Raw genomic sequence first — 10,874 nt, forward strand, 5'->3', positions numbered from 1 at the left:
CACTTTGCAATCGAAGGATTACCACTATGAAGATGTGTGGCCTGAGGATGTCATTTATAAGGGTTATGGCGGAGTGGATCGTGTTGAAGCAGGGGGACCACCTGCGGGAGCTGGTTGTGGGGGATACGTAGTGGGAGAAACGGTTAAATCATCGAAAGAATCGAATGCTTCTTATGAATATGATACTACTCTATTCGACGTTTTAGGGGACGTAGTCCGTGGAGGTTTTGCCGCTCCATCGAATCATGCGGATTATTGCATTATTATCACGGATAATGGATTCGATGCCCCTTTTGCAGCAAATCGTATTGCTGCGTCGGTTAGGGAGAAGGCACATACCCACCCATTGCGATTAGCAGGTTTGGTGGGGAATCGGACATCTAGGAGAGATCTCATTGATAAACATGTAGAAGCCTGCCCGATGCCTGTGCTGGAAGTGTTGCCTCTCATTGAGGACATTCGGGTCTCGAGGGTGAAGGGGAAAACATTGTTTGAAACGGCTGAATGTCAATCAGATCTCAATTATGTTTGTGATTTCCATCCCAATGTGGCGGATCAGATATTGTCTCGACCAGAAGGGGTTGTGCCAAGGGAAATTCCAGATAGAGAATTATTCAGTCTGCTCTCCGATTTCTATCTGAATCCCGATGGTGGGGGGCAGAGGAATGCCCAGCAAACTCAACAGGATATTCTGCTTGATTTTACGATGATTCGAAACCGAAACTGCAAATTTCTTGTATGTGTACCCTTTCTGAGGAAACCCTTTCACGAAGACTCCCGAAACTCTCACTTTTGAATGTGAAACCGGAAATTATCACACTTCTTGCCCCATTAGTTGTGTGGCTTGGTTATATCAAAAGATCGAAGACAGCTTTTCCCCAGTGGTAGGTACAAAGACTTGTGGTTATTTCTTACAGAACGCTCTTGGAGTTACGATCCTTGCGGAACCTCGTTATGCAATGGCAGAGTCGGAAGAGGGGGACGTCTCGGCCCAATTAAATGATCAAGGGGAATTGGAGAGAATTTGTATCCAAATAAAACGAGATAGAAACCCTAGTGTCATTATTTGGATTGGCACATGTACCACGGAAATAACAAAGACGGACCTAGAAGGCATAGCACCCAAGCTAGAAAACGAACTTGGAGTACCAATTGTAGTTGCGCGGGCCAATGGATCGGATTATGCTTTTACTCAGGGAGAGGATACTGTATCAGCTGCCACGACGCATCGGTGTCCGGAATTTGACATATCTAGACACGAACAGAAACAGGATTTAGTTGGGGGTGTTGACACTGCGACGACGGAAGCGGGGGGGGCTAATCCGGAGGGACGGAAATTAAAGAATCATGCTTCAGTTCTTTTTGGATCTCTAACTTCAACTGTAGCTTCTCAACCGAATCCGGAATCGAAACGTCAATCCATTCAGGTATCGGGGTGGTTACCCTCCCAGAGATATACTGAACTTCCATCATTAGGCAAGGGAGTGTATGTTTGCGGCGTGAATCCCTCTCTGAGCCGTACAGCGACGACTCTGATGCGGCGTCGTAAATGCCAGTTAATTGGAGCACCTTTTCCTATTGGTCCTGATGGGACGCGTGCTTGGATAGAAAAGATTTGTTCCGCCTTTAATATGGAACCTCAGGGTTTGAAGGAGAGGGAGGATGAGATATGGAAGAGTCTGAGAGACTATCTTGAGATAGCAGCTGGTAAATCTATATCTTTTACGGGAGATAATCTATCAGAAATTTCTATAGCAAGATTCCCAATTCGCTGCGGAATGGTTGTCTACGAAACAGGTATTCCCTACATGGATAAACGATATCAAGCTGCCGAGCCATCTTTCTCACGAGATACTTGCAAAGAGATGGGTACACTCATGCCACGGATCGTGGAAAAACCGGATAATTATAACCAGATACAGCGTATGCATGAATTAAAACCTGATTCAGCAATTACTGGAATGGCTCATGCCAATCCTTTAGAAGCAAGAGGTATTGATACAAAATGGTCTGTCGAGTTCACCTTTGCCCAAATCCATGGATCCACTAATGCGAGGGATGTGCTTGAACTTGTTACTCGTCCCCTACGGCGTAATAATAATCCGGGGCGTCTGGGTTGGAGTAACCTGTCGAAGCAGATGGTAACAAATCACTAAATTATAGAATTATTGGGTGACGGGAAGTGACCATTGAGGGAAATGCATAGAGACGTCTCCAAATTCTTAATCATGGGATTCTGTCTCCTCATGATTAAGAAATCCATCGACTCCTTTCCGAAGGAGTTGCTGTGCTAGCTACGGGAGTGGTACGGAGAGGTTGCCGGCACTCTACGGGAAAAAAAAAAAACTGAAAAATATGGGAAGGAAATAATTATGAACGTAGAAAGCGTTCAAATGTCGTTGTATCTACTGCAGGTTTCGCTGCTTACTCGGGTGAAGGTGGCAGGTCCACCTATAATATTCGGACTATATTATGGATTACTAACAACATTACCCGTTGGACCCTCCCAAATACTATCCATAAGAGCTTTTCTTTTGGGAGGGAATCTTAGTGGTACCGTCGCTTTGAGTGGTTTGATGATGGGATAGCTACTAATATTTCTGTCAATATTCTGTTCACCTCTATATGCATTGATAGTGAAACCACATGTTGTAACTGTCCCAATAGTACCATACATGTTATTTTACTGGTTCCGAACCAAGGATTTACCGGATTATCGAACTCTACGTCCGACCAATTCACTCAGTGACTTTCGAATCGGTAATATATTCTTGGATAGTTTCATTTTCCAGATTTTAAATCCAATTCTTTTACCAAGTCCCGTATTGGCGAGACCAATTCACCTATTTATTTTTCGATATAGCAACAACATAACATTTCTGATTAGTAGTTTCGTGGGTTGGTCACTCGGTCATATGTCATTCAGCTACTTGTCCAGATTACTTCTGGTTCGCGTAGAATATGATTCACCCATACTCTACCTGCTGATGAAACGCGTCATTTACAAAACTTTTAGTATTGTTGTTCTCATTAATGTACTGGTTTATTTGGGTAAGGCTCCAGTACCTCTCTTCACCAAGAATTTTGAAGACGAACTTGTCTTGCTCGATAACAATCTCCGGGAGTTGTCAGATTCGATGCTATGGATTTTCAAGTCGTGGCCCACGTCCTTGTTCGACCCATACAAACCAAATCGTCCTTTACGATATATAGAGAATAGCCGATTCGGCGGCGATAGCTTAGTGAAGAAGCAAGTATCAAATCACTTTTTCAGCAAATGTTTGACTAGTGGAAAACAGCGGTTGGCTCTCACGGCGTTACCCAGTTTGTCGATCTTTGGAGACCAGTTAGGAACCTCGTTAGAGGATTCGGATATGCCACTTCCAGCTCATCATCTGCATGAAGACTGGATTTTGAACCAATTCAGGAAAAACAAGGATTTGAATAATGAGTTAAAGGACCGAATTCGATTCCTAGACACCGAGCCTATCTTCTGGAAAGCGATGGAAAGAAGGACCGGATTGGCTAATAACGGAGGTGAATTACCTAAGATTTATGATCCATTTTTGAATAATTCATGTCGTGCTAGGATTCCAAACTCGGATTCATTCTGGATACTGTCTGATTCATTGGCATCGCAAGCGGTTGACAACAACGAGTATGCCAATGAATTGAATTCCGGTAATAAGATTCGGGATTGGGTGTCTATCAGGTATAAAGAGTTGAGAAGCAATGAGATTCCTCTTCCCCGGGAAGCATTACCTAAAAATGCTTTGCAAATATTTATTTTCATGTTCGAAACACCGGATGATGCCGTGATTGAAGATGTTGTGGAGAAACAAACTATTCAGTTTCGAAGGGTGATTCCACCCCCGTAACTTGGGATCAAGTCTTCAAATTTTCTTCATCTCCGACAGAGTTAGCTTTATTCTTCACCTATCTCAGAGATGATTGTGGTGCCTTCGATTGGATCCGCTTGCTAGACGTACCTCTAATTGGTGGGGAAAGACTTGACTCTTCAAAACAAAAAATACGTTCGATCCTCGAGATTGAGGAACTGTCGGAGGAATTGGCCCGCAATACTCACTTAATATTATGATAATAGGTTCGATGTCGCGGGTGGGTCAACTGATATTCGTAACAGAAAGTTAAAAAATTTAGCAATCAGCGTCGGGAAGACGCGGCTGAAAACACGCAGACTGGTCAAACGTTTTGCAAAAAGCTCTGATTTTCGTCGGAAACCTATAAAAGGCTCTATGCGCTCCAGAAGACGTAAGACACTGGTTTGGGAAGTATTTCAAGATAAGGCACATTCACCTCTCTTCTTTAGATTAATGGAACTACCCACTCCGTTTCGATTTCCTGCCGGAGAATTAACTGGTGTAGATTTTGAGGAATCGGCCGGTGACGCGAGGAGAGAAACTAGTACCCAACCCGAACAGGAACTAATATCTCTTTCATCCTCGAGAGAGGGGGAGCGAGCGAAATCCGACCGCCCAGCTATAGCAGCTAGGTTCGATGTGAGTTCCATCCACACGGGGCGGGGTTTATTATTGGTTATGCAATCGACTCTTCGGAAATATGTGAAACTGCCTGTATTGATAACACTCAAGAATTTCGGTCGTATTTTATTTTTTCAAGCTCCCGAATGGGATGAGGATTGGAGTGAGTGGCGCAAAGAATCCCACATCAAATGCACCTACGACGGCGAGGGATTCTCACACACTCGTTTACCCGGTCGTTGGTTGAAGGAGGGTCTTCAGATAAAGATTTTGTATCCTTTCCGGTTGAAGCCTTGGCGTACTCGCGGGAGGAGGCGCCCAACCATTTTGGAAAATGATATGAATCCCAGGTATCTCAAGACTCGGGAATCGGGGAGAAAAAATAGATTGAGGCGAGGAAAATCTCCATCTAGCTATTTAACAGCTTGGGGATTCCAAACAGATGTACCTTTTGGAACTATTAAGAAAGATCCCTCCTTCTGGAAACCTATCCGGAAGAAATTGATGAGAATTTTGAGACGTAGTCTCGCATTGCGGACTAGGCAAATGCGTCGTCTCTACTCCAAATTGGGTGTATCCGCAAGGTTTCCATTGGGGAAATTGAATTTCCTTCGTAAAATTGAAGGGATTTGGGAGAATTGGAGTGGAACCGATTTTGTTGGGGGAGATATTCCAAATGATACAGGGACCGGGTGGAAAGAGGGGCCGTCACACGGTGAACCAGGTACTGGTGGAATAGATGAAACATCAATTCCCATTGATAATAAATCCCGATACTTTGCGGGTACCGATGATGAACCAGTAAAAGATACCGTTGGTGGATCCAAATCCGAACCCGAATCAGACATGCATGCATTCAGAAATCTGTTAACCGAAGGGGTTGGCGGGGGTGGGCGTAGCACCAAATCACTCCGTTTTAGTAAACCGGGAATAGATGACAGACTAACTAATTACATAAATCTGACTAGTTCTTTGAGATTCCAAACGAAATTAGTCAATATTCAGGGAATTTATTTGAGATCCCGCATATCGGTCGCAGAATTGTTTGAGAAGTATCTTCTACTAGTAGCGGGATTATTTCGAAGAGTCAATAGAGCTTTTGCTCATTATCTCGACAATTTTGCTAGATTTCGGGTGCAACTGGTGAAAGTGACGAATCAAGTTGGTGGGGTTCATGGGGATGCAAACCACCCAATTCTAGCTATTTCCGGAATTAGGGAGGGAATACCGCGAGTTATCGATAATCAATCTATAGGATTACCGTCTCAGGCGCACATTCACGACATTCTGTGGCATGTAAGCATGAAAAACAACCTGGATTTGGATTCTTTGATGGAAATTGCGGAAGATAGCAAGGATGCGGGGTATCTCGATAACCGGAAGGGATGTAAGGATAATGAGAATCTGGATGATGCTTCGGAAGATTGGAATTATCCGCGCGGTGATCATGGTTGTTATCCGAAAGGGGGAGGGGAAACCCCAGAATTTTTTGATGGCGGTAAACATGACGGGGGAAAGAGCGATTCCGTGGGATGTCCCGATGACAGAACTGGCGGGATTGTACGTGGGTATGGTATCGATGAACATATTAATAATTTTGCTACGATGCGGGGACTTTCCAAACAACTTTGGGAATTGAATGCAAATGATTTGGGGAGTTTGTTAGGCTGTCCCGACAAGTACAACCTGTCATTGGAGTTATGGCAAAAAATTGCACCGAAGAGATGGAGATCGGACATCGAAAATTTATATGGATTCAGAAGCATCGGGGGAAGTTTTCTCGCCGAGCATGAATATGTATTTCGTGATAGACAAAACGATTATTCCATATATACTGAAACCCCTTTCCTCAGAGATCGAGTGAGAAATATCAATAAACGTCGTAAATACAGTTATTTGTTACATAGTTTTATTGATTCCTCACGAGATGTAGATATACAAAAATTTCCGGCGGGGTGGAATGCGGCGATAAGGGAAACTCGTTTAGGGAATCGTATCAGAGAACTTATTGCAGGGAAGGGAATTTCTCATCCACGAATACTTGATCCGGAACGTGAGTTGAATCCGAAATCCGATTTGGTGTTGTGGGTAATTCCGGATCCCGCGGAAGCAAAGGATGTATACGAAACAAGATCGAAATTTGTACCTGGGACTTCTATTTTGTGGGAGAGGGTTCCCGCTACCCCAAATGAAAGATTTCAGAGATTAGGCACGGATTACGGGTTACAGGAAGAAGAGATTGATTCGGATGAAATACTTCTAAGAGAGAGGGGGAGTCACTATTATATTTTTCAATGGAAATGGGAATCCGAAGCATTAGAAAGAGAATTATAAAGACTGAGGGATTTGATATCTCTCATCAACGTATTAGAAAATGAGCAGGATCTTACTTCCTTCTGTGTCAATATGGGTATAGATTGCGATTTGTTGAATCTTTTTCTCAACGAAGAGAAACGCGAGATTCTAGATGATTTGTTTGTTATTTCAGCCCATCGTTTACCGCGAATATTCGATGATTAGATTCTCATGTATAAAATGGTTAGTATCCCACTGAAATTTCGAAACAGATTCAAAAGAAGATTGAATAGAAATATATTTGGCGGGTGCATGCTGCGTTTGTCACTCATCAATGGGGAGAGGAATAGGAATCGCTCCTATCTCCATAACATCGAAGATCTCCTGCTTCCGAGACATCGTCGCAAATCGCGATTTCTCAGATCCCTATTGATTTTGAGCTCCGTGAAATCCGAAAGGGACCCTTTGGGCTACCCTTCTGGAGTGGAATGGATGAACAAGAGTGAAGAGTCTAGCGACCTGAGTGGGACTCAGAAAATCAAACGTTTCCTTTGGCCCAGTTATCGCTTAGAAGAATTAGCTTGTATGAACAGATTCCGCTTCGACACAAATAATGGAAGTCGATTTGCCACGCCCAGAATACGCATGTATCCCATTATTTGAGACGGGGGGGAGAATACGTAGATTCGACAATTTGCTCGACTAATATTACTAACATCTTGGTAATCTCAATCAAGTGTGTGATAGAAGGAGGGGCAGATACCTACCTTACTTATCAGATGCGGAGCTGTAACTACTCGTTGGTGGGAAACAAATTCCCACCGATAACCGAATCTATTGAGTGACGATTTCCCCGATTATAGGAGTATTCATCTCCCTCGCTCGGACCAATACTACCCGAATTAGTAGGCAAATCCTATACAATGAATTCGATAAACAATTATTATTACTACTATTACGGATAAGGCTATATCTACCAATTCGACGTTGATTTGTGAGAAAGGGGATACAGGGTCTGCTGAGTCTCAAATATGCTACTTGACCGATCAAGTCTCGAAACTCACTTCTCATTTGAAATCACATTCCAAGGATTACTCCTCTCAGAGGGGTTTGTGGAAATTATTGGGAAGACGCAAGCGTCTCTTAATTCATTCATCCAAAAAGGATCCGACTTTATACGATAACATAATAAGCAACTTGGGTATTCGGAGATTGAAGAGACGCCGATTCCAATTTATAGAAATCCAGTTCTACCGAAGCTAGGGTCTGCAAAAATTACCAGGAACATAATTCATGGGTATACCTCCTACGAAAGTGGATCCAGTTATAGTGAGTATGGGTCCCCACCACCCGTCGATGCACGGTGTCCTTCGACTTATTGTTACTCCAGACGGTGAAAATGTCGTTGGTTGTGAACCAATACTTGGCTATTTACATAGAGGGATGGAAAAAATTGCTGAAAACCGGACGATTCTGCAGTATCTTCCCCACGTGACGAGATGGGATTATTTAGCCACCATGTTTACCGAGGCAATAACAGTGAATGCGCCGGAGAAGTTGGCAAATATTCAAATACCGAGAAGAGCTAGTTACATACGAGTTATTATGCTCGAGCTAAGTCGAATAGCTCCCCACCCGTCATGGCTCGGACCTTTTCTGGCGGATGTCGGTGCACAAACCCCTTTTTTCTACACATTTCGAGAAAGGGAAATGATTTATGATTTACTTGAGTCTGCTACGGGTATGTGAATGACGCATAATTATTTCCGCGTCGGGGGAGTAGCGGTAGATTCACCATATGGGTGGCTAGATAAATGTTTGGATTCCTGCCACTATTGCCTCTCAAAAGTCGATGAATATGAACGACTTATCACAAATAATCCTATATTTCTGAAACGAGTGGAGGGGATAGGTGTCACTGGTAGGGAAGAAGCTATAGATCGGGGCTTATCCGGACCCATGTTGCGAGCCTCGGGGATTCAATGGGATCTTCGCAAGGTGGATCACTACGAATGTTATGACGAATCGGATTGGCGGATCCAATGGCAAACAGGAGGAGATTCATTGGCCCGTTATTTGGTACGAATCGGCGAGATGAGAGAATCCATAAGAATAATTCAACAGGCCTCGAGACTCCTTCCGGGAGGTCCATATGAAAATTTGGAATCTCGACGCCTTAGTCAGCAACGAAAGGAAATGGGATGGAATGATTTTGACTATCAATTTGTCGGTAAGAAATCCTCTCCCACTTTCAAATTACCTGAGCAGGAGCATTACGTAAGGGTGGAAGCTCCCAAAGGGGAATTAGGGATATTTCTGATTGGAGATGATAGTGTTTCTCCCCGGAGACGGAAGATTCGTCCGCCTGGCTTCATAAATCTGCAAATTCTCTCTCAATTGGTAGAAGGAATGAAACTAGCCGATATTACGACAATATTAGGTAGTATAGATATCATCATGGGGGAGGTTGATCGCCGAAACGGCAATTGGTACAAAAAATTTCGAGGAACGCGTGATTGACTTATTTCACAAATTGGGAGTTTCGAGAGATTCTTCCGAATTGATTTGGATTCTGATTTCCATTCCCACCCTTATCGTAGGAATTACAGTAGGAGTATTAGTTATCGTACGGCTCGAGTGAAAGGTATCTGCGGGGGTACAACAGCGTATCGGACCTGAATATGCAGGTCCTTTGGGAATTATCCAATCCCTGGCCGATGGAGTCAAGCTCCTACTGAAGGAAGATATTGTTCCAGCCAGGGGCGATACTTGGCTATTCAATATTGGACCAGCTGTGGTAGTCATACCAGTCTTTATAAGCCACTTGGTGATACCCTTCGGGCAGCACATTATTCTAGCTGATCTGAGTATAGGTGCTTTCTCTTGGATCGCCATCTCAAGTATCGTTCCCCTAGGGCTACTTATGGCAGGATATGGTTCAAATAATAAATATTCCCCTCCAGGTGGTCTTAGAGCTGCTGCTCAATCAATTAGTTACGAAATACCCCCAGCCCCATGTGTACTATCCATATCCCCACGTGCGACTCGCTGAATAAGATTGATGGGAAGAGGGTTATTCCGATATAGAGATTCGGAATGAAGAATCTTTCACTGATTTGACAGAACAACTGGATAGTCATCTGGGTGAGATCGAACAGCGTCTTGCAGCGAGTGAATCGAGTCCCATCCCCCATGTACGGGAGTGAAAGCATGTCCGAGCAGTAAACACTGTTTGCCCCCAGGTACGGGATAGATTTACAGGGCCTGAAGCGGGGACAAGAAGGGACTGAACCTCTTTTCCGGGATTGAGCGGGAGTGGATGGTCAGGAACACTAATATACACAAGAGATTTGTGAGAAGGGTGGAGAAAAAAGTTGCATAATAAAATCTCTTTTCTCTTTAATTGGATAAAGACTTAGCCTCGGTAGGGATGACTAGGTAGTACATCTTGAAAATCCCAATCCCGAGTATATTCCTATCTACTTAGATTATGACTATCCGGAACGAAGTAATCCTTTCAACGGTTTGATTTTTCTGCCCCTGGCGGAAAAAATTATTGATATATGCGAGTATCTCCTTTACGTAGTAGTCTCAAGAGGATTGGGATCATAGGAATCCTCAGGCTAATCCTCTTCTCGGCTGAAATAAAGATAGGTAGGGATCCATCTATGTGGAGATATAAAAGAAGTATCGGTAAATCCCATTCCACCGAGAAACGGTGGAAGATTCCGAATTATATCAAAAAATAACTGAAAAGGTTGAGATGGATTCAGAAGCTATCACTCCCTGTAGCAAACAGAATCCCATTGGTTGAGATTGGGACGCTCCTCAGGGGGGTGTCGCGCAAAGGAAGTGATTAACTACCAATCCCCCTCTCGGGTGACTTATGGGGAGCCGTATGAAATCCCAATTTCATGTACGGTTTCGAATCAGAGGTGGTAATAGCAATTGTACCGTCGACTATAATTATCTGATAGCTTAAGTACGGTTGACATAGTTGAAACACAATCTAAGTATGGTTTTCTGGGATGGAATCTGCGGCGTCAACCTATAGGCTTTATAGCTTTCTTCATATCC

Source organism: Dipteris shenzhenensis, unplaced genomic scaffold, assembly GCF_047967505.1.
Source record: "Dipteris shenzhenensis isolate YYH24624 ecotype China unplaced genomic scaffold, Dip_SZ_1.0 scaf0487, whole genome shotgun sequence".
NCBI classification, from domain to species: Eukaryota; Viridiplantae; Streptophyta; class Polypodiopsida; order Gleicheniales; family Dipteridaceae; genus Dipteris; species Dipteris shenzhenensis.